General features: G+C 46.0%; 1 protein-coding gene and 1 non-coding gene across 37 annotated transcripts in view; both read left to right on the forward strand.

Annotated features, from left to right (window-relative positions):
- nrxn1a (neurexin 1a) overlaps positions 1 to 26,483 on the forward strand; it is a 2,579,010-nt gene that overhangs the window by 1,871,775 nt on the left and 680,752 nt on the right. The gene's annotated exons all lie outside the window — the stretch shown is intronic.
- trnam-cau (transfer RNA methionine (anticodon CAU)) lies at positions 2,589 to 2,660 on the forward strand. The gene has a single exon. It is a non-coding gene; the product is annotated as a tRNA-Met (tRNA).

Consider the following 26,483-nt stretch of genomic DNA (forward strand, 5'->3'; position numbering starts at 1 on the left):
GTAGACTATGGTCATCTGGACAATGGCGACTTTACCTTACCTAACATTTAGTAATAATGGGCGCAATTCACTTGGACATTTTTCTGCCCAGTTTAGGCCGCATTTGGCAGGGTGTGTCTCAATGACTGCAGTGATTAGATTGACCCCGCTATTCAATGGCACTTTGCCGTTTTTTGGGGCCTTGGGGAGTTTCTCCCCATCAAGGTCACACTTAAGCAGTTTCCCTGCACTGGGCAGCTGAACCCACCAGCAGAGCCGGCTCTTAACAGATCGGGGCACCATTTTGAATCTCTACATCCCTCTTTCCAGGACCCCTGCTTCCACTTTCACCCCCCCTTCACCCCCAAGCTTTTTCTGTGTCCTCAAACACCCCTCATACCTCCTTTCGTGGGCATGGGCTCTCAGGCCCCAACCCCAGGGCACCTTGGTACTGCCAGCTTGGCACACCAGCAGTGCCACTTGGGCACCCTGGCAGTGCCAACCGGGCACCGTGGCAGATCCCAATTGGCACCGACAAGGTGTCAGGTTGGCAGTGCCAAGCTCCCAGGATGCCAGGGGGAGCACTGGGGTACTACACTGCCCTGTCCCTGATCACCTCAAGATCTCTGATGGCCTATAGGACTCCCTGATGTACCATCACACCTGGTCCATGTTTTTTTAAAAACTTAGAGTACCCAATTATTATTTTTTTCCAGTTAAGGGGCAAATTTAGTGTGGCCAATCCACTTAAACTGCACATTTTTGGGTTGTGGGGGTGAAACCCACGCAGCCATGAGGAGTTGGGCAAACTCCACATGGACAGTGACCCAGGGCCGGCATTCGAACCCGGGTCCTCAGCGCTGCAGTCCCAGTGCTAACCACTGTGCCGCATGCCCCCCCCCCCCCCCCACCTGGTCCATGTTTGTGGAAACGAGTGCTAAACAGTGCCTGGTTGCGGTCTCACAGGTGCGGCCGTTGATTCCCGGGTGAATGCGGCAACCGGGTATTTAAATGAGCCTAATGACTCATTTAAATATCATTATCTGGATCACATCCTGCGAGAGTGTGACCCAGATTGCACCAAGGAAGCTAGTCCAGTGACTCGCGATCAGTCTGGTACCCGACGTGAAGCCCGGTTTTTGGCCCTCGTGGGATTCACATGTTGCGCCCGGAATCGCACCGGGCATAACCTGAAGGCTGAATCACACCCAATAGATTATACAGCATAGAAATAGGCCATTTGTTCCAACCAGCCCATGCTGCCGGTCACATCTAACTCTGTCAGCATAACCCTCTTTTCCTTTCTCTTTCATACGCTTTGCAGCTTCCACTAAAATATATATTTGCCTCAACTACTGTATTCCCTGTGGTTATGAGTTTCACATTCTTACCATTTTCTGGGTAAAGATTCTTCTGAACCCTCAATTCATTTCTTGGTGACTATCTTAGGTTGATGGCCGTCTCTCGCTGCTCCTCCCCTCAAGTCGATTGGTGTTTTGCCAATCAGTGAGACCCACACAGTAGTAAAAGTGCACTCTCGTTCAAGAGAAATGTGCAGTCAGAATAACATGGGTGGTGCTGACTACACAACTGACTCGTTCACATGATCTGGCAGCACCAGTTCCACATGTTTGTTATGACCACATGAATAGGTTCACCCAGCTGTGCCCAACCTTCTCCACTTCTTGGGGATGCAATTGAATCCTGAAACTGAGTTTATATGGCCCCAAATTTCACCAAAGGGAGGATGTTCCACCACTGGCACCAAAATCATAACGGATGCAATCTGGGTGGGTGGCAGGACCCTGGGCAACATCGTACAGGTGGCAGTGCAATTAAAAGGCCTTTGCTGGTACAGGCAGAAGGATGGCAGCTGGTCAACCACAGCGGTGCCACCAATTGTGGTGATGTTTCTGAGGCTGCAGGAAGAGGGGCGTGTCTCCATGATGAAGTGCCTTCAAATGCAATGCAAGTGACTTAATGTATTGCATTTGGGCCAGCCAGGCAAGCCCCGAAGACCAAGGGATGCATCCTCCAGCGGTGACATTGTTGCCTCAGAGAGAGTTGTTGTCATCAGGGACTCTCATGTGGCTGGGGGTGGGGGGTGGAGGGGGAAGGGGTTGTGACCATAAAGGAATCTTCCTCAATCACTCTCACATACCAGGAACCCACAGATAAGGCACCAGGGTTACTTGGTGTTCTCCCCAGGTGACAGTGGGTGCTCCCACCACTAGTAAAATTCTGGCAGGGTATGTAATGGTGCTTAATTGGGCAATTAATCTATTTAATTGGCTGCCTGTCTCCGGTTGGTAGGTGGCTGTGCTGGCGAGGTTCCTGCAGCTGGTAAAATCCAGTGAAAAATCAAAATCACTTGTGCCTCCTCATTGATGATGGAACGTTTTATGAATATAAGATCATTACTATAAATGCATCTGTATAACGTTTAAAATCATCCTTTTTTTAACCTTCCTTGCAACATTCTGCAGCATTTTTCCAACCCAGTGTACAGATGAATTACCAATGTCCAAAACATCTAATTTTTTATTCCTGTCGGACATGCCTCGCATCCACTCAGTTTCTGTTTATTTGCTTCACTGGGATCAGAGGGGAGCAGAGTGGCGCAGCGGAAGCGTGCTGGGCCCATAACCCAGAGGTCGATGGATCAAAACCATTCTCTGCTAGTTAGTGATTGAGATCAGAAATGGAGGGAGCGATTTAACCAAAACACTTTTTAGTGTCATTTTGGGCAAGTTTGGTGGGGTGTTGGTCATCGGCTTTTTTTGGTGAGATCCACATCGGTATTCACCCACATTTAGTCATTTTTTGGGGCCTTGGGGAGTTTCGCCCCGGTCTTGCCGTCACTTAGAAATGTTTTCAGCAATGAGGAGCTGAACTCGCTTAAGAGATCTGGCCACCATTTTGGAAGGGTGCCCCAATCTCTAAGTGGGCTTCAGGGCCCCTACACCACCACCCAGGGGCCTCCAATGGCCTGGGATACCCCCCAGGGTGCCATTACGCCTGGTCCAAGTTTGTGTGGACCGGTGCTAAATGGCATCTAATCCAGGCCTCGCTGGGGAGGGCATTAGTTTCCAGGTGCCTAATGGCTCATTTAAAATGTATTGCTGGGCAAGATCCAGATCGCGCCCTCTAGCGAGATAGAACATATAGATAGAACATAGAACGATACAGCGCAGTACAGGCCCTTCGGCCCACGATGTTGCACCGACATGTGAAGTCAAAAAACAAAAGCCATCTATCCTACACTATGCCATTAGCATCCACATGCTTATCCAATACACTTTTAAATGCCCTCAATGTTGGCGAGTTCACTACTGTTGCAGGTAGGGCATTCCACGGCCTCACTACTCTTTGCATAAAGAACCTACCTCTGACCTCTGTCCTATATCTATTACCCCTCAGTTTAAGGCTATGTCCCCTCGTGCTAGCCATTTTCATCCGTGGGAGAAGGCTCTCACTGTCCACCCTATCTAACCCCCTGATCATTTTGTATGCCTCTATTAAGTCTCCTCTTAACCTTCTTCTCTCGAACGAAAACAACCTCAAGTCCATCAGCCTTTCCTCATAAGATTTTCCCTCCATACCAGGCAACATCCTGGTAAATCTCCTCTGCACCCGCTCCAAAGCTTCCACGTCCTTCCTATTCTGAGGTGACCAGAACTGTATGCAATACTCCAAATGCGGCCGTACCAGAGTTTTGTACAGCTGCAACATGACCTCATGACTCCGGAACTCAATCCCTCTACCAATAAAGGCCAACACTCCATAGGCCTTCTTCACAACCCTATCAACCTGGGTGGCAACTTTCAGGGATCTTGTTAAATCTTGCGGGGCGTTCCGAGCATCATAAATCACACGATTTCTCCGGACCCCGATGGGCCGAGCGGCCGTCTGTTTTTAGCCAGTCCTGCCGCAGTGAATCACTCAACTCATGTACCGGCGGGACCTGGCAGGTAAGTCAGCGGGGCAGGTCCTTAGGGGAGCGCGGGGGGATCCGACCCCTGGGGGGGGGCCCCCACGGTGGCCTGGCCCGCAATTGGGGCCCACCGATCTGTGGGCGGGCCTGTTCCGTGGGGGCACTTCTTTCTTCCACGCCGGACCCCTGTAGGGCTCTGCCATGGCCGGCGTGGAGAAGAGAACCACCGCGCATGCGCCAAAATACGCAGGCCGGTCTGTGCATGTGCGGAACCACTCTGGCGGTTCCGCCCATGCGCGAGATTACGCCGGCTAGGGGGGCCTTGGTCCCCAGAAGGGAGAATCCCAGCCGTGGTACTGAGCAAGGCTGACTAGGAAGATCTTGGTTTGATATTTGGTTTACACTTATGTGGTTTACACAATGCTCATTGTGTGGTATTTTTAACTTTGGGCACGATTCTCCAAAAAGTTCCCTAATGTGTGCATTTAGCCACGTGTTTCCCGGCACTCACAGTGCCGAGAAACACATGGCTATTTAACACGACTCCGGTTGAATAAGGGGCCTGAACGGGGAACGTGCGGCTGAGGCCACACATAGCCCCATTTTGTACAGTGTACATTGTAGCAAGAGATCGGGACACCATTTAAAATGCCGAGGCCCCCAAAACAATCCCCGACCTTGCAGTGCCACCTGTGCACCTTGGCAGTGCAAGGTTGGCACCTAGGTGGCACCAGCAGTGCCAGGGCACCGCCCTGCCCAAAGGTCATGCAGCTGTGGATTTCCAATCTCCTGGAAGACCCCCACAAGTACTATTCCATCTGGCCCCGTTTGAGGGAACTAGTGCTGAACGGCGCTCACTCAAGGGGCGGGATTCTTTGAAAACTGGCGGGGCGGGCAACTATGGCGTGGAGGAGTGGCGTGTACCACTCCGGCGGCTAGGCCAGCGCCAAAGTGGTTTGCGCCGCGCCGGCTGGCGCGGAATGGGATTGGCGCCACACCAACCGGCGCCGAAGGGCCTCCGCCGGCCGGCGCGAGTTGGCGCATGTGCAGGAGCACCAGCATGTGCTGGCGTCATCCCAGCGCATGAGCAGGGGGGTTCATCTATGCGTCGGCCATCGCGGATTGTTACAGCGGCCGACGCGAAGGAATAGAGTGACCCCACGGCACAGGCTCGCCCGCGGGCCAGATCCCCCCGAGGCCGCCCGCGGAGCCGGGTCCTGCCGGTAAGTACCTACCTTAATTTACACCGGCGGGACCGGCCTAAAACTGGCGGCCGCTCGGCCCATTGAGAGAATTCAGGCAGCCCCGGGGCCCATTGCGTCGCGCCAGTCCTCACCATTCTCCGAGGTGGGTGACGCGATTCACGTCGGGGGGATTTTTGGGGGGCTGGAGAATTCGGCGGCCGGCGTGGGCGGGATTCACACCAACCCCCGGCGATTCTCCGACCCGGTGGGGGGTTGGAGAATCCCGCCCAAGGTCTCTTGAGGCGAAGGGATTGAATCCCAAAGCCCTCAGGTACTTTGAGAATCTGCACATCAGAGTAAGGCTTACTGCATCGCTCTGATATGCAGATTTGCTAAAATGTGATCCCACCCATTGTGGGCGGGATTCACAATGCAACGTCTCGCGGGAGAGCGGTGAATCTCGCGAGGCGTTGTGAGCCGGATAGATCCTGGGAGCAAACTGGGAGCAGCATGGCCATTAGATCGCGCCCTTTGCCTTGGAAAGTAAAATGGGTGATTGTGAATCAACATCTCTCCCAATTTTATTTCCATTGACCTTTATGCAAATGAAGAAATAAAATAGGATGACTGATTCATTATCGCCCATTTTACACAATTACTCAAAATTAGTCCCAGTACCTTTGAGCTGAGGAGGTATCGTCATCGATACATTCAGCATCACATTGAATTTTCAAACTGTGGAGAATGAACCATTGGTATGAGCTCCCAATACATAAGATATAGAACACTAATCTTCACCGTGCCAAATAAGTGTCGATGTCTATGGATGGTTAATTGACATTGAACTGCAGTGTGTTCTTTCCTATATCTGTTTTGAGTACTTGATATTATTTTTTCACTGTATTGTGGCACTTTAATTGTTTTGAAGGTTATCACAAAGGGGCACTAGGGGCTTTTCACAGTAACTTCATTGAAGCCTACTCGTGACAATAAGTGATTAAAAAAAAAGAAAGGACACTTTTGACATTTTATTAGAAGAATATTTATTATCTTCTTTAAACAATGTGTCAGTGCATTATTTCATTTTGATTGTACTTAACAAACAAATGATTCCTAATGCAGAGCAATATTTTTTCACACATACCCAGCATTACAAGGTTGCAACTGCATTATTGAATTGAATAAAACTAATATTGATACATTTTGAATGTATAGTAGATTATTCGATTAAACAGATTTTACATTGATTTGAACTTGGAGTACTATGTTTTTACCATTCCTACCAGACTACTTAAGAATCCTCTATTTAAGAAATGTCATGTATCCAGTGGCAAACGTTACTTTGTGAATTGTGTAATGTATAATACATCATTTTAGAATATATTAAGTAGGCTATGACCAGAATAACCCCTAACCCTGAACACCTGCCAAACTGTCAGGACTCTTCATTGACAGCTTGCTCTGCTACTCAAAGTGCTTGAGAACTGACAAGTAGATTATCTTGTCAGCTTCAGATGAGCCTGTGGTAGTGGCAGAATCTGTTACTGAAGCCCCGTTAGGCACACTGTGCCCAGTAATGTTAGAATAGTTGGAGTCTTAATGAAATATGTTTCATAACATTGGAAAAATAAGAAATGTTAAGTCTTTTTTGAGTGTGTTTCCTGACTGGAAAACATAGACGAAAGAACAACAAAAGTTACAGCTCTTTGAATGCTTTGACTTGAGGAAAAAGATGGAACACGTTTTATTCTGAGAAAGCAAAAGGGTTGATACAGTACGCTGCTGCTTCAATGCACATTGAGTGAGTTTGTACAACGTTCTAGTGTTGTGTCAGGATAAAACCAAGCAGAAGGGCAAGATGTTCCACTGGGGAGAGATTTCTATTTTGTCATGTCATAATTTTGTGCATAATAATGATGTTCCACCTGTAGCAGCGAAAGCAGGAGCAGGTTGCATGGTTGCCGTGTTTGCCAAGAGGGTGAGTTGGAGCAAATTTTTTAGAAGTGGAAAAAAAACTATCTTACAAATAAGTCTGTATTTAAACAATTCTATCTGCTCTCAGTCGACAATTCATGCACTTTTCACTGCATACAAGGTTGAGCTGTAGTTTGACAAATCTTAATCTTGTTACAACAAACAAATAGTTTCCAATAGCCGACATTTTAATTAATAGGTCGGACATTAATTAGCCAGACCTATTCCGCTGTATATATTTGAAGAGAACTGGAGAGAATGTACCCTGGACGGTATCAATTTAGGGGCCGGAATTCTCCGGTCGTTGCAATTCACTTTTCCCGCCAGCAGCGCACCCCCGACCGCGGGATTCCTGGCAGTGTCGGGTGGTTACAATGGGAAATCACATTGACAATCCCACTGCCAGCGAACAGCGTGCCACCAAGAAACACGCGGCTGGAGAACCAGAGAATCCTGCTCAATATTATTGTATATATTCTGATGAAGATGCAGCAAATGTCCTGGACTTTTTAAACAGAATATTCTGTTGTGCTGACATTGTTCAATGGATTTTTGTCATAATGGGGTATACTTTAATAGTGGCAGGTTCCACTCCACCCTCCCCCAAGAATTGCTAGCATTCTCCTTCTCCCCCATCCCAAAGAATTGCTCAGACATTTCCAAGTTGAACAGGAAAAAACATGCAAATTTTAAATGTATTTTTGGGGAAGGCAGTGGAAACGCAAGTGTCAATTTTATTTTTTTTCTTCCTTTATACGGACAATTTATGCATTTTACTGAACAGACTGAAGAAATTGTTTGTTAGAAAAAATGAGAGGCCATATCTGAGATTTATAATATAGTTTCTGAAGGAATGCCTGATACGGTTCATATTTCAACCCATTGAGAGTATGGAGAGTGCTGTGCTTCAAGTTGGTAACATCTATAATGCATTTCTTTTTAGGTGTTTATTTCCTGAATCCTTACTTGATACCTGCAACAAGTCAGATCTCTGGCACAGTATCTTCATTAAAGTTTCACTATGTCAAGCTTGTTGAGTATATTAATCTGGTCTTTCAACAGAAGGCGATAAAGATTTACAGGCGTTTGATAAGGTTACACAAAAGTTGCCATTTAAATATTGTCTTGCCAACAAAGTAGGTGGCTAATTGAGTTGGAACATTGCCCTTTCACCCCTGGGACATACAGCTAGCTCAGATGATCATGGAGTCTCATAGTTACCAAAAATACTGCAGACTGAAACAAGATTAAACAATGAACCCTGTGCATTTAAATTCATGGCCAAACTCTAAGCAGTTTTGTGCTAAGTAATTCATCAGGCCATATAATCATAGAATTTACAGTGCAGAAGGAGGCCATTCGGCCCATCAAGTCGGCACCGGCCCTTGGAAAGAGCACCCTACTTAAGCCCACGCCTCCACCCTATCCCCGTAACCCAGTAACACCACCTACCCCTTTGACCACTTTAGCATGTCCTAAATCCACCTAACATGCACATCTTTGGACAGTGGGAGGAAACCAGAACACCCGGAGGAAACCCACACAGACACGGAGAGAAAGTGCAAACTCCACACAAACAGTCACCCGAGGCCGGAATTGAACCTGGGACCTTGGAACTGTGAGGCAGCAGTACTAACCAGTGCCACCCCGGCTACTCAGCCCCTCGAACATATTCCAATATTCAATTGGATCATGACTGATCTAGCTCTCTACTCCATTTGCCTGCCTTGCTTCCATATTGATATCTTCCAAATATCTGTCAATTTCATTTTTGAAGTTATTAATTGAGGCATTCACTTCCTGACTGAGAGACCCAACATTAAGTAAAGGGAGACTCGCTGAAAGCCACCTCCTTGCTCTCCCACCCATTCTTCCCAACGGCACCCATTGTACAACCCTCGTCTGACCATCACTCACTTTTACCTGACATCATCCTTGCTCTGATGCCTTGGGTGAGTATAGCACTGGCAGCTCCGCGGTAGTGTTGCTGAGTACAGAAGAGCATCTGGCCTCTCTGATTGGGCAGCAGTTCTTTACAGGCAGCACACCTGACCCCAGAGTGAGGAAGGTCGACTGCTGATCTGTCAAGTGCTTGATTAGCACTTAGTTTGGTAGACCCGAAAAGAGGCAGTGTGAATTTCCGGTCGATGGCTGAGACACCCATCACCTCCACTCATCTAGCCCTAAGAATCATGTTGCTCACAAAGCCATTAGCGAGACTCACATGTCACCTTTTCTGGGGCAGGCACATTGCATCCTGTGCTATTCAGGTACTGAACGACCAGCAACAGGCCTTTCTATGAGATCAAGGACCCCAAGGGTGGACTTTGCACCAGCAAGACTGTACTCAGCAGTGCCATTGGAAAGATGGAGGCTGTTGCTGGTACAACATCCATCTGAGGCCTCAGATTGAGGAAGGACCCAGGTACAACAGAGAGATGGCCAGACTTTGAGGTATGGAGGTCTCCGAGGTGGGGTTCAGCAGCAAGTGTAGGGGAATAGCTTTCAGCCTGGTCCTTAGATTAGGTGCTGAGTTCCTTTCAACAAAAGTTCTTCGCGGTGCAATATTTGCTTGTCATATTCACGCCTGGCGAGTCCCCTGCCTCTCATTGGGTTAATCACAGAACTGGCAGGATGAGGCCCTTAAGTGGGCATTAATTGACCATTTAAGGGTTTCAATTGTTATTAAGGTGGGAAGGCAGTCCATGGCATTAATATGAATGGAGGTGGAAAGGTGGTGAGCTCTCCACTTGCCACAAATGCAAAGATTCTGCCCAAAGTGTGAAATAAGTGGACTACCTTACAGTCACTTGCCTATTGGCAATAGTGACTTTCACCTAATGGGGGTGTAAAACTGACAAAATTAGATTGGTCTGCCCATTTGAAATGCCTTTATTAGTCGAGGCATAAAATATAAGAGCTGGGAAGTTATGATGGAGCTGTATAAAATGCTGGTTAGGTCACAGCTAGATACAGTGTGCAGTTCTGGTCGCCACATGTTCGGAAGGATGTGATTACACAAGAGAGGGTGTAGAGGCAACCCACTGGGATGTTGCCTGGGCTGGGGCATTTCAGCTATCAAAAGAGACTGGATAGGCTGGGGTTGTTTTCTTTGAAGCATAGAAGGCTGAAGGGAGACATGATTCAGGTGTGTAAAATTATGTCTGGATAGATGGGGTGGAAAGGAAGGAAGTTTGCCCCTTAGCGGAGGGGTAAATAATCAGGCAGCATGGATATAATGTAAGGAACAGGAGATTTAGAGGGGCTGTGAGGAAAACCTTTTTCACCCAGAGGGTGGTTGGAATCTAGGACTCACTGCCTGAAAGGCAGCAGCCCTCACAATATTTAAGAAATGTTTAAATGAGTACGATACAGGGGCCAAGTGCAGAAAATGGGATCTAGTAAATAGGTACTTGGCCGGCACAGGTGTGATGAGCCAAAGGGCCCCTTTCCATACTCTATGGGCATGATTCAGCGGACATAAGTTAAAGTCTGCTGAATGGCACATTTATTGGGGTGTTTCTCGGTGGCTGCAGCGCCGGGAAAGACCGCGCTATTCAAAGGCACTTTGCCGTTTATTTTGGCCTTGGTGAGGAACTCCCCGTTGAGGCCACTCTAAGTCTGCTCGTGGATCGTAGCACCATATTTAAAGGCAGGCCCGATCATTCAACCCAACCCCCTCAATATCCCCAATTTCACCTCCGGAGCCCCTCACTTCACACAACTCGCCTGATCTACACTTCTTGAGACCCCCTCACCTCATCTCTTATGTGAAAGGACACCCAGGCCCAACTCCTGCTACAGGCAACATGGGCACCTTGGCACAGTCAGCCTGGCAGTGCCCCACCAGTCTGACTGCTACCCAAGCAGTGCCAGACTGGCAGTGCCTAGGTGCCAGACTGGCAGTTTCAAGGCGTTAAGGAATGCCATAATGCCACCCTGCCCCAAGCCTGACCACCCAGGGGCCTCAACTCCCCAGCGAGACCCTTAGAGCTGCCATCACAATTGGTTCATGACTTTGTGAACCTCTACCAAATGACACCCAGTTGAGGCCTCGCTGGTAAAGCCAGTGAATCCCGGTCCAGGGTGAATTAGGCAAGTACATATTTAAATGAGCCGAATGACTCATTAAAATATGACTGCCAGGATCTCGCCCAGCGAGTGCGAGATCCAAAACACGACACGTCGCAAGATTCTATTGAATCTTGTGAGACGTTTCGAACCCCGTGATTCTCAGTTAAGGCGTGAATCTCATGTGAGATTCAACGGCCTCATCCGGATACCAAGTTGGGCGTGATGAGGCTACTGACTTAGAATCATAGAATCGCTACAGTGCAGAAGGAGGCCATTCGGCGCATTGAGGCTGCATCAGCCCTTGCTCCGATAAAACATCCTACCTCGGCCCTATCCCTCGCCTCTATCCCCCTAACCCCCTAACCCCATCTAACCTTTTTTAGGTAATGTTAGCATGGCCAATCCCCCTAACCTGCACATCTTTGGACTGTGGCAGGAAACCGGGGCACCCAGATGAAACTCACGCAGACAGAGGGAGAAAGTGCAAACTCCACACAGCAGTCACCCGACACCAGAATTGAATCTGACACCCTGGCGCTGTGAGGCAGCAGTGCTAACTTCTATGAAAATCAGACCGGTGTAACCAGGAGTCAATCCAATGCTATCTCGTTTGTACCCCTGTCTATGTTAAAAGGTATCCTCTTTGTTTCCGACAATATATTCAACATTTATATTGCAACGGTATAATAAGGAAATTATAATAATTGGAAGTGTTTGTACAGCATCATGGTCAGTGAGATCACAATTTAATTTGTTTCCACTCTTTGACAATGTATTCAGACACCATGGGCAGGATTTCCCCTGAGGGTTTCTGGACCCGATTGTCAGGTTTAAATGGGGGGTCTGACACTCACACTGTGTGGAAAAGAGTGACTGATTTGTGATTTGTGATTTTCCCTGAATTGGCCTATTTGTGACCAGAGGGCAGGCTCGCCATCCAATTATTGATGACAGGAGGGCTCTCAAAGTTGGCGGGTCCCTAGGAGGCCTTCCAGTTCAGAAGCAGCAACAAAATGTCTTTGCATTAGTGAGGGAGAGGGCACCGTAAGGTAGAGGTGCCCACTCTCCAATGCTTTTAAACTTGAAATAATATAAGCCCTCAGCAACTAGGTCACCATTTTTGTGGTGAAGCAGCCTGTGGCTGCATTAGAAGCCAGAATGGTAAGGGGTGTTTCTCAGCCTGCCTGGAATTCTGGCTCCTTGCCCGCAGGTAGTTGTCTTGCTCCCCGATGTCTTTCAGGGGTGTGGAGCTTGACTGTAAAATTCCAGTTGGTCGTCATCAACAGGTCTTAACAGGCCCTTAATCTGCTTCCAGGAAAAGGGCTTGCATGCTGGATGGAACCAGGAAACTGGCAAGCCAGCCGTCAGCATGGATTTCCATGCCTGCCCACCAAGGCCTAAAAATTCTGCCCCATATTCATCTATATAATTTACTGTTTTTGAGTTGTATTTTCTTTTTGGGGGAACGTGTATTTTTTAAAAGCGACTGTTAATCTTAGGATTCATTCTGAGCTGTGGTGTCAACAGGTCAAAATCAGTGAATGTTTATAGTTTGTAGATGTGGACAGACATTAGGGCAGTTTCATCAGACAAGGAAAAAAGCTTTAATAAAATTGCATGACATAAAGTATCGAGAACTGTGAAATTGCAAAATAAGAATGCACTTAACTAAATTATTTAATTTCAATTATTTTGATTATTTCAACAAAAGTAGTAATAAATACACATGTATTTTGTTTTTGTTTATATAACATATAAAACAAACAGATTCATTGTCCATATTATTCCTTAACCATTGAACAATTTCCTGTCGCAAGAACAGCTGGAATAACTCAACAGGTCAGGCAGCATTTATTGGCGAGAGAAGCAAAGTTAATGTTCCAGTTTTGAAGAACTTTCACCCAAATTGGAAGAGGTCAGAGGAGCAACCAGTTTTAAGCAGGGGCAGAGGCAGAAAATGGGGACGTGCAGAAAGAACGAAAGAGAACACCTGTGATAGGATCCAAGGCACACAGGATTACGTAATTAAAGTTACGCAAGGCAACAAAGATGGTAGCTGTATAAGAAAAGAAACCAAAGATGGGTCTGGAGGAGAAGTAACTGGGAATCACAATCATCACTACCAGTGCCATAAAAAAATGGGGGCTGAAGTTATGATCTGGAATTATTGAATTCAATGCTGAGTCTGTAAGTTTGCCTAATTGAAACATGAGCTGCTGTTCCTCAAGCTTACATTGAGCTTCATTGGGACAGTGTATAGCAATGCAGGGGACAGAAAGGTCACAGCAGAAGTGGGTGAATAATTAAAATGACAGATGATGAGAAGTTCAGACTCAAGCTTGTGGACTAAAAGGGAGGTATTCTGCCAGGGCAGTGACCCAGTCTGCATTTGGTCTCCCCAATGTAGAGAAGACAGCACTGTGAGCAGTGAATACACTATACTCAATTGAAATAAGGACAAGTAAATTGTTATGTTACTTGGGAGGAATCCCTGATGTCCTGGTTAGTGGGAAGTAAGGAGGTTAAAAAAAAAACCTTCCTATCCTGCCTTTATTTCAGATTGCTTGTGTTTTGCTGTTGTATTAGTGAACAATTTCCTAACCTGGCTTTTCTCAGCCATAGAATTGACACTGAGCAGAGTAGCCCCTTGCCGTGCAACAATAAATCAATTATTTAAGAAACTGTAATTAAACATCAAGCGTTCATACACTGGACTTGAGCTAATACCCTTTCAGTAACGTCACAATCATTAATTTTGTTGTACGGATGCAATTGTGTAACGACCCTGTAATAACACTTTATGATGCCATCGTAACCCTTTGATAAGGTTATTGTTTTCTCAACACTCCCAGTTGTGCCTTGTTCAATGGAAAATTTCCATTGCTGTGGAATCAGCAGTGCAAGTGAAGAAGGAAACAAACTGCAAGACTATGGGGAGATGTGTTACAGATGTATTCTTATTTTCAGCACTTGTAAATAATAGACTACTGAACACCAAGTCTTCCCCCCCTCCCCTCCCTCCATTACATCCGGACTTTTACACAGCATGAGACAGCGAATAGCTCATGGATTATGTCTTATATTTACTTCAAGGGCAAACCTTAGAGATGATTCCTGTACGTGAACGATAAAATATTCTAAACTGAGATGCTCCTACATATCTTGCTCCACATGGGAGACCAGGAACGCTTCCATTCCCAGGACCAGCATGTGTGCAGGATGTGTCTCAATCTGCAGCTCCTGAAAGTCCGATTTTCAGAGCTGGAGCGGGGTCTGGGGGCACTGTGGAGCAGCCGAGAGGTGGAGAGTCTTGTGGATTGCATGTATAAAGGTGGTCACACCGCAGGTTCAGACTCCACAGGCAGGAAGGGAATGGGTGATCAGCAGGCAAAACAAGAGGACGAGGCAGGCAGTGCAGGAATCTCTGTGGCTATTCACCTGCAGAACAGATATATCGTTTTGGATATTGTCGAGAGGAATGGCCTCTCAGGGGATAACAGCGGCAGCCAAATTCATAGTACTATGATTGGCACTGCTGCACAGGGGAGGAGCGATTGGGGAGAGATTAAACTAATATAGCATGGGCATGGGAACTTACGTGAGAATTCAGAGCATGAGGAATCAAGAACAAGAGAATAATACCGCAAGGAGAATGGGGAAAGTGATAGGCAGAGAAATCAAGGGCCAGTATCAGATAAGGACATAGTAAAAAATAGTAAGGACGGAACAAAGAATGTTAAAACAACTAGCCTTAAGGTTTTGTACCTGAACGCTTGGAGCATTTGAGATAAAATGGATGAATTAGTTACGCAGATAGATGTAAAGGGGTATTAGCTCTATCGTTGGGACTGTGGAGACATGGCTCCAAGGTGGTTAAGGATGGGAATAAACATTGATGGCTTCTCAGTTTTTAGGAAGGAAGAAAGAAAGGAAAAGGTGATGGAGTTCCATTGTTGATTGAAGAAGATATTGATACAATATTGAGGAAAAATATTAGCACAGACGATGTGGGATTTGTATGGGCCAAGTTAAGAAACACCAAGGGGCAAAAAGCATTTGTAGGGGTGTTATTTGTAGGGGTGTTATACAGACCAGCAAATGTAGTGGTAGTTGGGAATAGCATTAGACAGGAAATCAGTGATGCATGTGATAAAGGAACATTTATGATTATGGGCGACGTGAATCTGCATATATATTTTTTTTAATTAAAAAAAAATAAACTGAGAGTACACAATTCTTTTTTCCAATTAAGGAGCAATTTAGCGTGGCCAATCCACCTACCTTGCACATCTTTGGGTTGTGGGGATGAGACCCATGCAAATATGGGGAGAATGTGCAAACACCACAGTGACCTGGGGCCGGAATCGAACCCGTGTCCTCAGCTCTGTGAGGCAGCAGTGTTAACCACTGCACCACCCTGCCACCCATTGAATCTGCATATAGATTGGGTGAGCCAAATTAGTCACAGTACAATAGAGGAGGATTTCTGCAATGTATACGGGATAGTTTTCTGGACCAATGCGTTGAGGAACCAACAAGAGAACAGGCCATCTTAGGCTGGGTATTGTGCAGTGAGAAAGGATTCGTTGCCAATCTAGTTATGAGGGAACTGTTGGCGATAAGTGACCATAATATGATAGAATTCTTTATCAAGGTGTATAGTGAAGTTGTTGATTCTGAGACGAGGGTCCTAAATCTCAATAAAGGCAACTGTGATAGTATGAGGCATGAGTTGACTATGATGGATTGAGAATCATTACTGAAAGGAAGGACAGCTAGCAGGCAATGGCAGGCATTAAAGGAACAAATAGCTGAACTCCAAAAGTTGCTTATTCCTGTTTGGCGCAAGGGTAGAAAGGGAACTGTGGCCAAACCATGGCTTACAAGGAAAATTAGAGATGGCATTAGATTCAAAGGAAAAGAATACAAATTAGCAAGAAAAAGCAATAGACCTGAGGATTGGGAACAGTTTAAAATTCAGCAAAGACAGACCAAGGGATTGACTAAGAAGGGGAAAATACAATTTGAAAGTAAGCTAGCGGGGAACATAGAAACTGAGTGTACAAGTTTCTATAGGTATGCAAAGAGAAAAAGATTAATGAAAACTAATGTAGGCCCCTTACAGTCAGAAACGGAGGAATTTATAATAGGGGCAAAGAAATGACAGGAACTAAATTTGAACTTTGCTTCTGTATTTACAAAGGAAGACATGAATAATGTACCGGAAGTTCTGAGAAACACAAGTTTTAGTGAGGAGCTGAAGGAATCAGTATTTGTAGAGAAATTGTTTTGGGGAAATTAATGGGATTGAAGGCAGATAAATCTCCAGGGCCTGATAATCTTCATCTCAGAATATTTACAGTACGAAGTCTTACAACACCAGGTTAAAGTCCAACAGGTTTGTTTTGATGTCACTAGCTTTCGGAGCGCTGCTCCTTCCTCAGGTGATTCACCTGAGGAAGGAGCAGCGCTCCGAAAGCTAGTGACATCGAAACAAACCTGTTGGACTTTAACCTGGTGTTGTAAGACTTCATACTGTGCTCACCCCAGTCCAACGCCGGCATCTCCACATCAGAATATTTAAGGAGGTGGCCCTATAAATAGTAGATCTATTGGTGTTCATTTTCCAAAATCTTTCAGACTCTGGAATGGTTCCTACAGATTGGAGGGTAGCGAATGTAACCCCGCTATTCAAAAAGCCATGTAGAGACAAAACAGGGAACTATGGACCAGTGAGCCTCACGTCAGTATTAGGGACGTTGCACAAGTCCGTTATCAAGGATTTCATAGTACAGCATTTGGAAAGCAGTGGTATAATCAGACAAAGCCAGCATGGATTTATGAAAGGGAAATCATGCTTGACAAATCTAGTGGAATTCTTTGAAGATGGAACTAGTAGAATTGACCAGGAAGAACTGGTAAATGAGGTTTGACTTTCAAAAGGCTTTTGACAAGGTCTCACATGACAAATTAATATGTAAACTTAATGCGCATCGGATTTTGGGTGGTGTCATGAGATGAATAGAAAGCTGGTTAGCAGATAGGAAGCAAAGAGGTGGAATAAATGGGTCCTTTTCCGGTTGGCAGGCAGTGATTAGTGGGTTACCATATGGATCTATACTAGGATCCCACTGTTCACATAATATATTAATGATTTGGATGAGGGAACTAAATTATTATCTCCAAATGTGCAGATGATACAGTGTTGGGTGGGAGGGTGAGCTGTGAGGGGGACACAGACATGCTTCAGTGTGATTTGGACAGGCTGACTGAGTGGGTATACGTATGGCAGGTGCAGTGTAATGTGGATAAATGTGAGGTTATCCACTTGGATAACAAAAATAGGAAGACGTTATTATTTGAATGGGTGTAAATTGAAAGAGGTGGATACTCAGCGAGTCCTTGTGTCCTCATGCATTAGTCATTGAAAGGAAACGCAGAGGCATAGCAGGCAGTAAAGAAGGCAAATGGGCATGTTGGCCTTCATAGAGAGAATAAAGGGTTAGGGACCGTAGAATCCCTACCGTGCAGAAGGAGGCCAATCGGCCCATTGAGCCTGCACAAATGCTCTGAAAGAGCACCCTATCTTGGCCCATGCCCCCACCCTATCCCCGTAACTCCACCTAACTTTTGAATACTAAGGGACAATTTAGCATGGCCAATCCACCTAACCTGTACATCTTTGGACTGTGGGAGGAAATGGAGTACCTGGAGGGAACCCACGCAGTCACAGGGAGACAGTGCAAACTCCGTACAGGCTGGAATTGAATCCGGGTCCCTGACGCTATGTGGCAGCAGTGCTAACCACTGTGCTCCGTGCTGCCATGCTTTTCTGCAATTGTATAGGGCGTTGGTGATGCCACACCTGGAGTATTGTGTGCAGTTTTGGTGTCTTTACCTGAGGAAGGATGTTCTTACTATGGAGCGAGTGCAGCAAATGTTTACCAGACTGATTCCTGTGATGGCGGGACTGACATATGAGAACCGACTAAGTCGGTTAGGATTAGATACATTGGAGTTTGGAAGAGTGAGACAGGATCTCTTATAAGCTTAGAAAATTCAAACAGGATTAGACAGGGTAGATTCAGAAAGAATGTTTCCGTTGGTGGGGGAGTCAAAACTAGGTTTCATAGTTTGAGGATAAGGGGTAAATCTTTTCGGACTGGAGTGAGGAGAAATTTCTTCACCCAGAGAGTGGTGAAACTGTAAAATTTACTACCACATAAAGAAGTTGAGGCCAAAACATTGTGTGATTTCAAGGAGGAATTAGATATAGCTCTTGGGGCTGCAGGGATCAAGGGATATGGGCAGAAGGAGGGATCAAGGGATATGGGCAGAAGGTGGGATCAGGGTATTGAATTAGATGATCAGCCGTGATCATAATGAATGGTGCAGAGGCTCGAAGGGCTGAATGGTCTACTCCTGCTTCTATTTTCTATGTATAGCAAGCAGAGAATGGCCATAATGGTGTTTTTCCTGAATAAAAAAAGGATCAAAATTCCAAGATGTAGGTCAAACACTCGTAAAGATAGAAAATGCTGGAAATATTCAGCAATTTAAGTAGCATCTGTGAAGAGAGAAAAACAGAGTGCATCTTTATTATTAAATTGAGGTAGGTTTGGTTTCTTGTGAGGGATTAAATTCCTTAAAAGTGACAATGAGTCAGGAATTCCAACATCATCTCGTTCACTTCTGGGTTTCCCCCAGGTTGTTTTGAAGGCGAACGTGGAACTCTCTGCAGCTGCCGGGCAAGCCATTTAAATATTCGAATAAGCAATTAAGTACTACAGTAAACTAACCAAGTATTCTGGCTTTAACAGCCAGGGGATCTATTTCCTGAGCTGTTGGCAACTCACCAGGGTCACTGAGGCAAGAGCACAGTGGGAGAGAGTGAGTATTTCATCAATGATATTAACAGGAGGAAGATTTTAATCTGTGAAACTGAAGAGCTTCAGCCATGGCCAGGTGAGAGGCTGCCGTTCACCGCACCCTTTCTCAAAGAGTGTTTTCACAGCTTGACAGGTGATTGCCAACTTCTTGGCTGTCACTTCACCTGTCTTGAACTTCACTCATCTTCAGCTGCACTTTCCTGCTGCCAGCCTTCACCACGGCATAGGAGCAGTTCATGCCGCTCTGCCATGCACCTCTGGGCAACAGAGGCAGAGCGCAGGGTCTCCAGGCAAAGGAATAGTTCTCTCAACATGTGTGAGCACCAGTGTCTCAGCTGGCTCCTGCTTTCATGGCAGATCATTGCTGACATTTGCAACCCTCTGGAAACAGTTTTCCTTCCTAGTGGACCAAGTGGGTGTGCAGTGCCAGTGATGTCTAAAGTACCTAACTGGACTATCAATAGGGTCCTGATCTGCTGTCAATCATGCATTTCGGCAGAGACAGTTCCATCTCATGTTTCAGGTTGATCATCTATTGTTAGAATTTTCGTACCGGTTAATATAAACTGCACATTAAAGAGCTGCAGCATTAGTTATTTAACTTTAAAAAACCTTGCGGTTTAAGAGTGAACCACAACTACAACAATCAGGGCTGAGATGCAAGTTATAAAATCACATTCATCCATGTCTTGTTCTTTTGTAATGCATTGCATTTTGTGTTCTACCCAATAGGTAGCCTGTCTAGGTTTCTACCAATGGTGCAGGGAGGAACTTTGTGGTACAGGAGCTCAAAAAAATTTCTTAATCTACTTATACATTGTTTTCCTCTGTAAATATCAGTAAACCTATGCTTTTTAAGTAAAAATATTAGTGTCAGTGCGTTTTCTACATAGGGGCACAGAGTACAAAAACCAAGTAAGTTACGAACCTTCAGAAAACACTTAACAGGAAGAGTATGAAGGTTTTAGAAAGTGTGTAGAAAACTTTTACAACAATGGTTCTGAGGATTAGGACTTCAGTTATGTGGATAAATTGGCAAAGCTGGGGCTGTTCTTCATGGAGACCAGAAGGTTGAGAGGAGATTAGTTAGACGTGCTCAAAATCATGCGGGATCTCAAGAGCATAATTGGGAGAAACTGTTCCCATCGGCAGACGGTCAAGAACCTTGAGGCAATTAACGAAGAACCAACGGTGACATCAGGAAAAGCCTGTTTAGCAACAAATGGTTTGGATTTGCAATACACTGCCAGAGCGTGTGGTGGAGACAGATTTAATTGTGGTTCTCAAAAGGGAACTGGATGCTTATCTAAAGAGAAAAGTAATTACTGGGCTACATGGAAAAGGTAGAGTAGTGGGACTAGCTGAGCTGCTGTTGTAGAGAACTGACACAAGGACAATATGTTGACTGACCTCCTTCTGCACTGGAACCATGTTATGATTCTAGTATAGATACATTCTAACAATTTGATAAACACACGAGAAAGAAAGAAGTTGAAAGTCACCAATATAATGTGATCGAGAAAGGGGTGGAGGAGGCTTGTATGGAACACCAACATAGATGGGGTAGGCCAAATGACCTGTTTTGAGCTGTAAATTCCAGCCTAAGCCCAGCACCGCAGCTCCCGCTGCCTCACCTGGGCCCCGCACCTCCACTACGGCTGTCTCGCCTAGGTTCTACACCACCACTCAAGCTGCTGGTCTGGGGCTCAATGCCACCCCAGCTGTCTCGTGCTCCAGGCCATGAAATTTAGCTCCAATACTTACCTTCCCACTCTTTGCTGCTCGTCCAGTCACAGGCTGGTTTCTCTCTGATTTGCTTCTATGAGCCTAACAGCAGCAAATGCAAGGAGGAACCAGGTTGTGATTGGATTTGAGCAGCTTTACAGCATTTTGCAAATATCATTCTCTTGATTCTACAGGTTTGGCAGGCTGCATTAAGTTTACAAATCTGCTTGAAATCGCAGTGCCGCAGCAGTGCTCCAGTGCTCTTTGGCAGCACCTATACCCCTGGATTCTACTGTACCAAACACATTTTTCGGTATACTACAAGAATTTGACCAGGTTTGATTTTTCACGAGTGTGGATATTATTGGTATCTCTCTCCCTGTCAAAATGTGTATGTCAGTAGCTCTGTGTGTATTTCCTGAATGAAACAGCCTTCAATCAGTTTAAAACTTCCAGTCACACAAGCAACTGCTTTCGGATCATGCCAGATATTGTGAATGTTCGCCTTTCCAGACATGCAATAAATTGAATGTTACAATGTTTAACAGTGTGTTTCCTATCCTTCATCACAAATATTCATATAGCCCACTCATGAAGGGGGAAAGCAAATTAAACGTGAAAATGCAAAGCACAACAATTTGATATGTCACTAAATATCATCATCGGGATTCTCCGACCCCCCGCCGGGTTGGAGAATCGCCGGGGGCTGGCGTGAATCCCGCCCCGGCCGTGTCCCGAAGTCTCCGCCACCAGAGATTCGGCGGGGGCAGGAATCGTGGCGCGCTGGTCGGCGGGCCCACCCCCACTGATTCTCCGACCTGCGATGGGCCGAAGTTCCGCTGCTGGAATGCCTGTCCCACCAGCGTGGATTAAACCACCTTTTGAACGGCGGGACAAGGCAGCGCGGGCGGGCTCCGGGGTCCTGGGGGAGGCCTGGGGCGATCTGGCCCTGGGGGGTGCCCTCACGGTGGCCTGGCCCGCGATCGGGGCCCACCAATCCGCGGGCGGCCCTGTGCCGTGGGGGCACTCTTTTTCTTCCGCCTTCGCCATGGTCTTCACTATGGCAGAGGCTGCTGCAGCAACACTGTTCCTAGGCCATCCTTAGATGCATCAAATCTTGTAGTTGCGAAGTTTTAGAGGCCACGTTGGGAATAAACTTGCCAACAAAGTTGATCAGCCCTGGTATCCATCAAGATGCCCTTTTTATCTGTGGGACGTTGTATCATTAAAATGGCCTTTCTCTTTTCATTATCCAGCTGCACACCTTGTGCCGAGAGCCTGCCCCCCAAGAAGGTAATATTATCAACCCCAATTTGACATTTTGCTTTATTGAGCACCCGAAGGGTGTGTTAATTGTGCACAGCCTTACGCTCGCTTTGTCCAGCTTGAGCTGCCAGAAGGCTTGTGACGCATCCAACTTGCTGAAGCATGTCGCTCCAGCCATCTCGCACACTATTTCTTCCCTCTTGGGAATTGGGTAGTGTTCCCTCTTGATGTTAAGGTTCGGGTCTTTGGGGTCCATGCATAACCTCAGGACATTGTTCCTCTGTTTAGCACACACCTTGGAGTTGACCCAGTCGGTAGTACTCCTAGAGCCTTCATTCTGTCTTACTTGAGCTTTAGTTTGTCCTTCAGTGGAGCAGGTACATGTCTCAGTGCATGTACGACTGGTTTCACATTCTCCTTTAATTCGGTACAGTACCTAAAAGGCAAAGTGCCAAAGCCTTGAAATATCTCTGAAAATCCTTTATGATGGATTCTACTGATACATGTTGGCGGGACGCCTTGCTTCCTGCAGTGTACACCTGCTTAACTCGGCCAAGTTCTTCACACGCTGATACTCCTATGAACGATTCAGGCTCTGTCTCCATTATGAAAATGTGATTATACACATCCTATCCTTGACAGTTACTGCGAGCTCACATGCTCTTAACGTTGTGATCTGATGACCATTATGGTTCTTCAGGAGGACTGATCTCCGGACCATTTTCGTTTTGATTTTTAATCAGTTAAACACTGACAGAGTGATCAGATTGGCCCTCGTTCCCGGGTCGAGCTTGCATCTGATTCGCGTGTTATTGACCATCAACTAAATTGTCCATCTATCTTCTACGGTCTTCGCATCCGCATCACTATGGCTGCAAATAGTGAGAAAAAAATTGTCGTTGTGGCTGGTCGGACTATTTGTGTCCTCTATCGAAATCATGTTTATAGTAGCCAGGTCATTGATGCATATCTCATTATTTACACTAACTGGTCCTGTTTGGCCAACTGTTGGACATGAGGGATATCACCTGGCAAAGTGATTCGTTTTGCCACACTTGTAATAAACCTTCCCAAGAACGGGACATCGCCGTGGCAAATGTTGATTGCTGCATTGCTAGCACAAAATGGCGGATCCGGTCGGCTGCTCAAATTGGCCACCCACACTGAGACCACGGGCTGGAATCTCCGCCGCGCCGTGCGAGATGTCTGTTTCACCCCGCTGGCGGGATGCTCCGTTACGCCGGCTGCTCAGTGGGGTTTCCCACTGTGGGGCAGCCCCACGCCATCGGAAAGCTCCGGGCTGCCAGCAAAACGGAGCATCCCGCCGGTGGAGAATCTACTAATCGAATGTGCAGCTAGTTCACTTGCATGGCAAATCTTGATGGCGTTTTCTAATTTCAGGTCTTCTTCCCTCAATAATCTCTCATGTACTTCATCATTCAATACACTGAACACCATCTGGTCACGGATCATCGCCGAGTTTAAAGTACAAAAACTGTACAACTGCGCCTTCAACCGCAAGTTAGTTGCAAAAGAATCAAACAATTCACCTGCTTTTTGGGTACGCATACAAAACATGTTACATTCAAACGTCTCATTTTTCTTCAGAGAGCAATGCCGATCAACGTACTGTATTACTTCACCAAAGCTCTTGCTCTTGTCTTCGCTGTTGAAGGTGAAGGCATTGTATATTTCTGTTGCTTGAGGACCTACTACCATGAGCAGCAATGCAATACACCTCTCATCGGGCTGTGCCAGCAGGCCAAGGGCTGCAACATAGAGTCTGAATTGCTGCTTGAAAACACGGCAATTTTCATCTATGTTACCCAAGACTTGAAGCTGGTGTAGTGCCTTTAAACTTCCTTCTTCCAGACGGCCATGGTTCACCGGGTCAGTGGAAGAATTTTCTCTTTTATTTCTTCAGCCAATTTCGCCCTGTCTCATCGTCATTATCTTTAATTGTTCTGCACTCCTGGTACCATGTTGTGTTCTGTGTTATGACGTGATGATGATGTACACAGAACATCTAGTTGTTGAACTAGAAAGATGATTTATTAACAAACACGTGGAAAGATAACTAACAAACTGTAATACAGACGATGGCTATATCAAATGAATTCAGTGAATTTTCCTGAAGCTACTCTCCTCTTGTGCAACTATCCTCTTGTATGACTCGCTACCAACTAACTAGTGTCTCACGTCATGTGGTGGATCTCCATCATCACCTGCTGGTCAGAGGGCACACCGATAACTATGTACACTGATAGACAACTATATACATTGATGTGTTCATGCATATCACCGCAGGCATTGCTGGCTAGGCCAGCATTTATTGCCCATCCATAATTGCCTTGAGGAGGGTGATGATGAGCTGCCTTCTTGAACCGCTGCTATCCACGTGGTGTAGGTACACCTACAGTGCTGTTAGGGAGGGGTTCCAGGATTCTGTCCCAGCAACAGTCAGGATGGTGAGTGACTTGGAGGTGAACTTCTAGGTGGTGATGTTCCCATGTATCTGCTTTCCTTGCCCTTCTAAATGGTAATGGTTGTGGGTTTGGAAGGTGCTGTCTAAGAAGGTGCTGAGTTCCTGTAGTGCATCTTGTAGATGGTACACACTGCTGTCACTTTGCGTCAGTGGTGGAGGGAGTGAATCTTTGCGGATGGGGTGACAATCAAGCGACCTGCTTTGTTCTGGATGATTTTGTGCTTCTTGAGCACTGTTGGAGCTGCATTCATCCAGACAAGTGGAGTGTATTCCATCGCATTCCTGGCTTGTGCCTTGGAGGTGGTGGACAGACTTTGAATATATTTAAGAAGGAAATAGATAGATATCTAGATTTTAAAGATGCCACGGGGCTTGGGGACCATGTGGGAGTATTACATTGAAATACAGGATCAGCCATTATCATATTGAATAGCGGAGCAGGGTCGAATGGCCTAACCCTGTTCCTATGTTTCTATCAGTCAGGAGGTGATTTACTTGCTGCGGGATTCTTAGTCTCTGACCTACTCTTGTAGCCACAGTATTTATATCACTATTCCAGTTAAATTTGTGATCAATGGTAACTCCCAGGATGTCGATCGTGGGGGATTTAGTGATGGTAATGCCATTGAAGGCAATGGTTAGATTTTCTCTTGATGGAGATGGGCATTGCCTGACACTTGTGTAGCACAACTGTTACTTGCCACCTGTCAGCCCAAGCCTAGATATTGTCCAGACCTTGCTGCATTTGTACACAGACTGCTTCAGTATCTGAGGAGTCGTGAATGATGTTGAACATTGCGTCAGTGAGTGGGCAATTGGGTTTGTGGCTCTACTTGGCTCCCCACAGATGCGGGGCATCTTCAAATGTAAACATGTGGCAATTCGGCACCCTGGATCATCCAGAGGTATTCATCATTCACCAAGTGCTTCTCCTCCATCAGTATGTGTGCAATCACAAAAATATATTTATGCAGGCGTGAGCAAGATTCCCAGACACTGAATCATAGAATGATTATGTTGTGGAGCAGATTATTACACAAAATATTCTCAGGAGTCTCAGGTATGGGACGATCGTTTATTTGCCAACAGTTTGGGAGAGCACGACCTCAGAGAGTGTCTCATTGACGCAGTCACACTGGGGAGAGACCATTCACCTGCTTCAATTGTTGCAAGGGATTCACCGATTCATCAGATCAGCTGAAGCACCAGCAAGTTCTCTCTAGGGAGAGGCAGTTCACCTGTTTTGAGTGTGGGAAGAAATTCAGTCGCTGTACCCAACTGAGAAATCATTAGACATTTATACATTGAGAAGCACCTCGGCAACACGGCTTAAATTCCAACACTGCCTGTTTTAGGTTTGCATTAAACAGGTGCTTTTGTTTGCAGGTTTTCACAAGGCTGAGTGTCTGCTACTCCAAGCATTCCCTACCTCTCAGAGGCTCCTCCTAATCACTCACTGCTGCCTGTTGCTACCAGGCTTGGCGTTGTACTACTAAGTCAGGTCTTTGTGGGGTACAGAGGTCACCACGCATTCAAGCTACTGATATGGGCCTTGAAGAAGTCTGAGGTTTACTGATACTAGCTGGCTGTTCAACCACGTAAGCATCCAACTCACGATGCCTGTGTGTCTTTCCACGTCATCATATTGGCTGGGTGGTGTCTTTTACCCCGAGTGTGGAATTTTACTTAACTTTTCCAAACACAATTACATAGATTCAAATCCGACTAAAAGTCCTTTTAGTAAATTACATAGATTCCTTAGTCCCTCACAATGTAATTATTTAACCCCAAGAAGATCCCTTAATAAACTATACTCATTATCTTCCCTCATAAATTGTTTTAATAAACATATTCATTATTTACTTCTTACAGTTACAGCACAGAAGGGGACCATTCAGCTCAATGGTCCATGCCTGTTCTTGGAGTTTAGCATTATCCTCCTCCAGTTCACAACACTTCCAAATTTTGTGTCA

This window comes from Scyliorhinus torazame, chromosome 1 (assembly GCF_047496885.1).
Source record: "Scyliorhinus torazame isolate Kashiwa2021f chromosome 1, sScyTor2.1, whole genome shotgun sequence".
Classification (NCBI taxonomy): domain Eukaryota; kingdom Metazoa; phylum Chordata; class Chondrichthyes; order Carcharhiniformes; family Scyliorhinidae; genus Scyliorhinus; species Scyliorhinus torazame.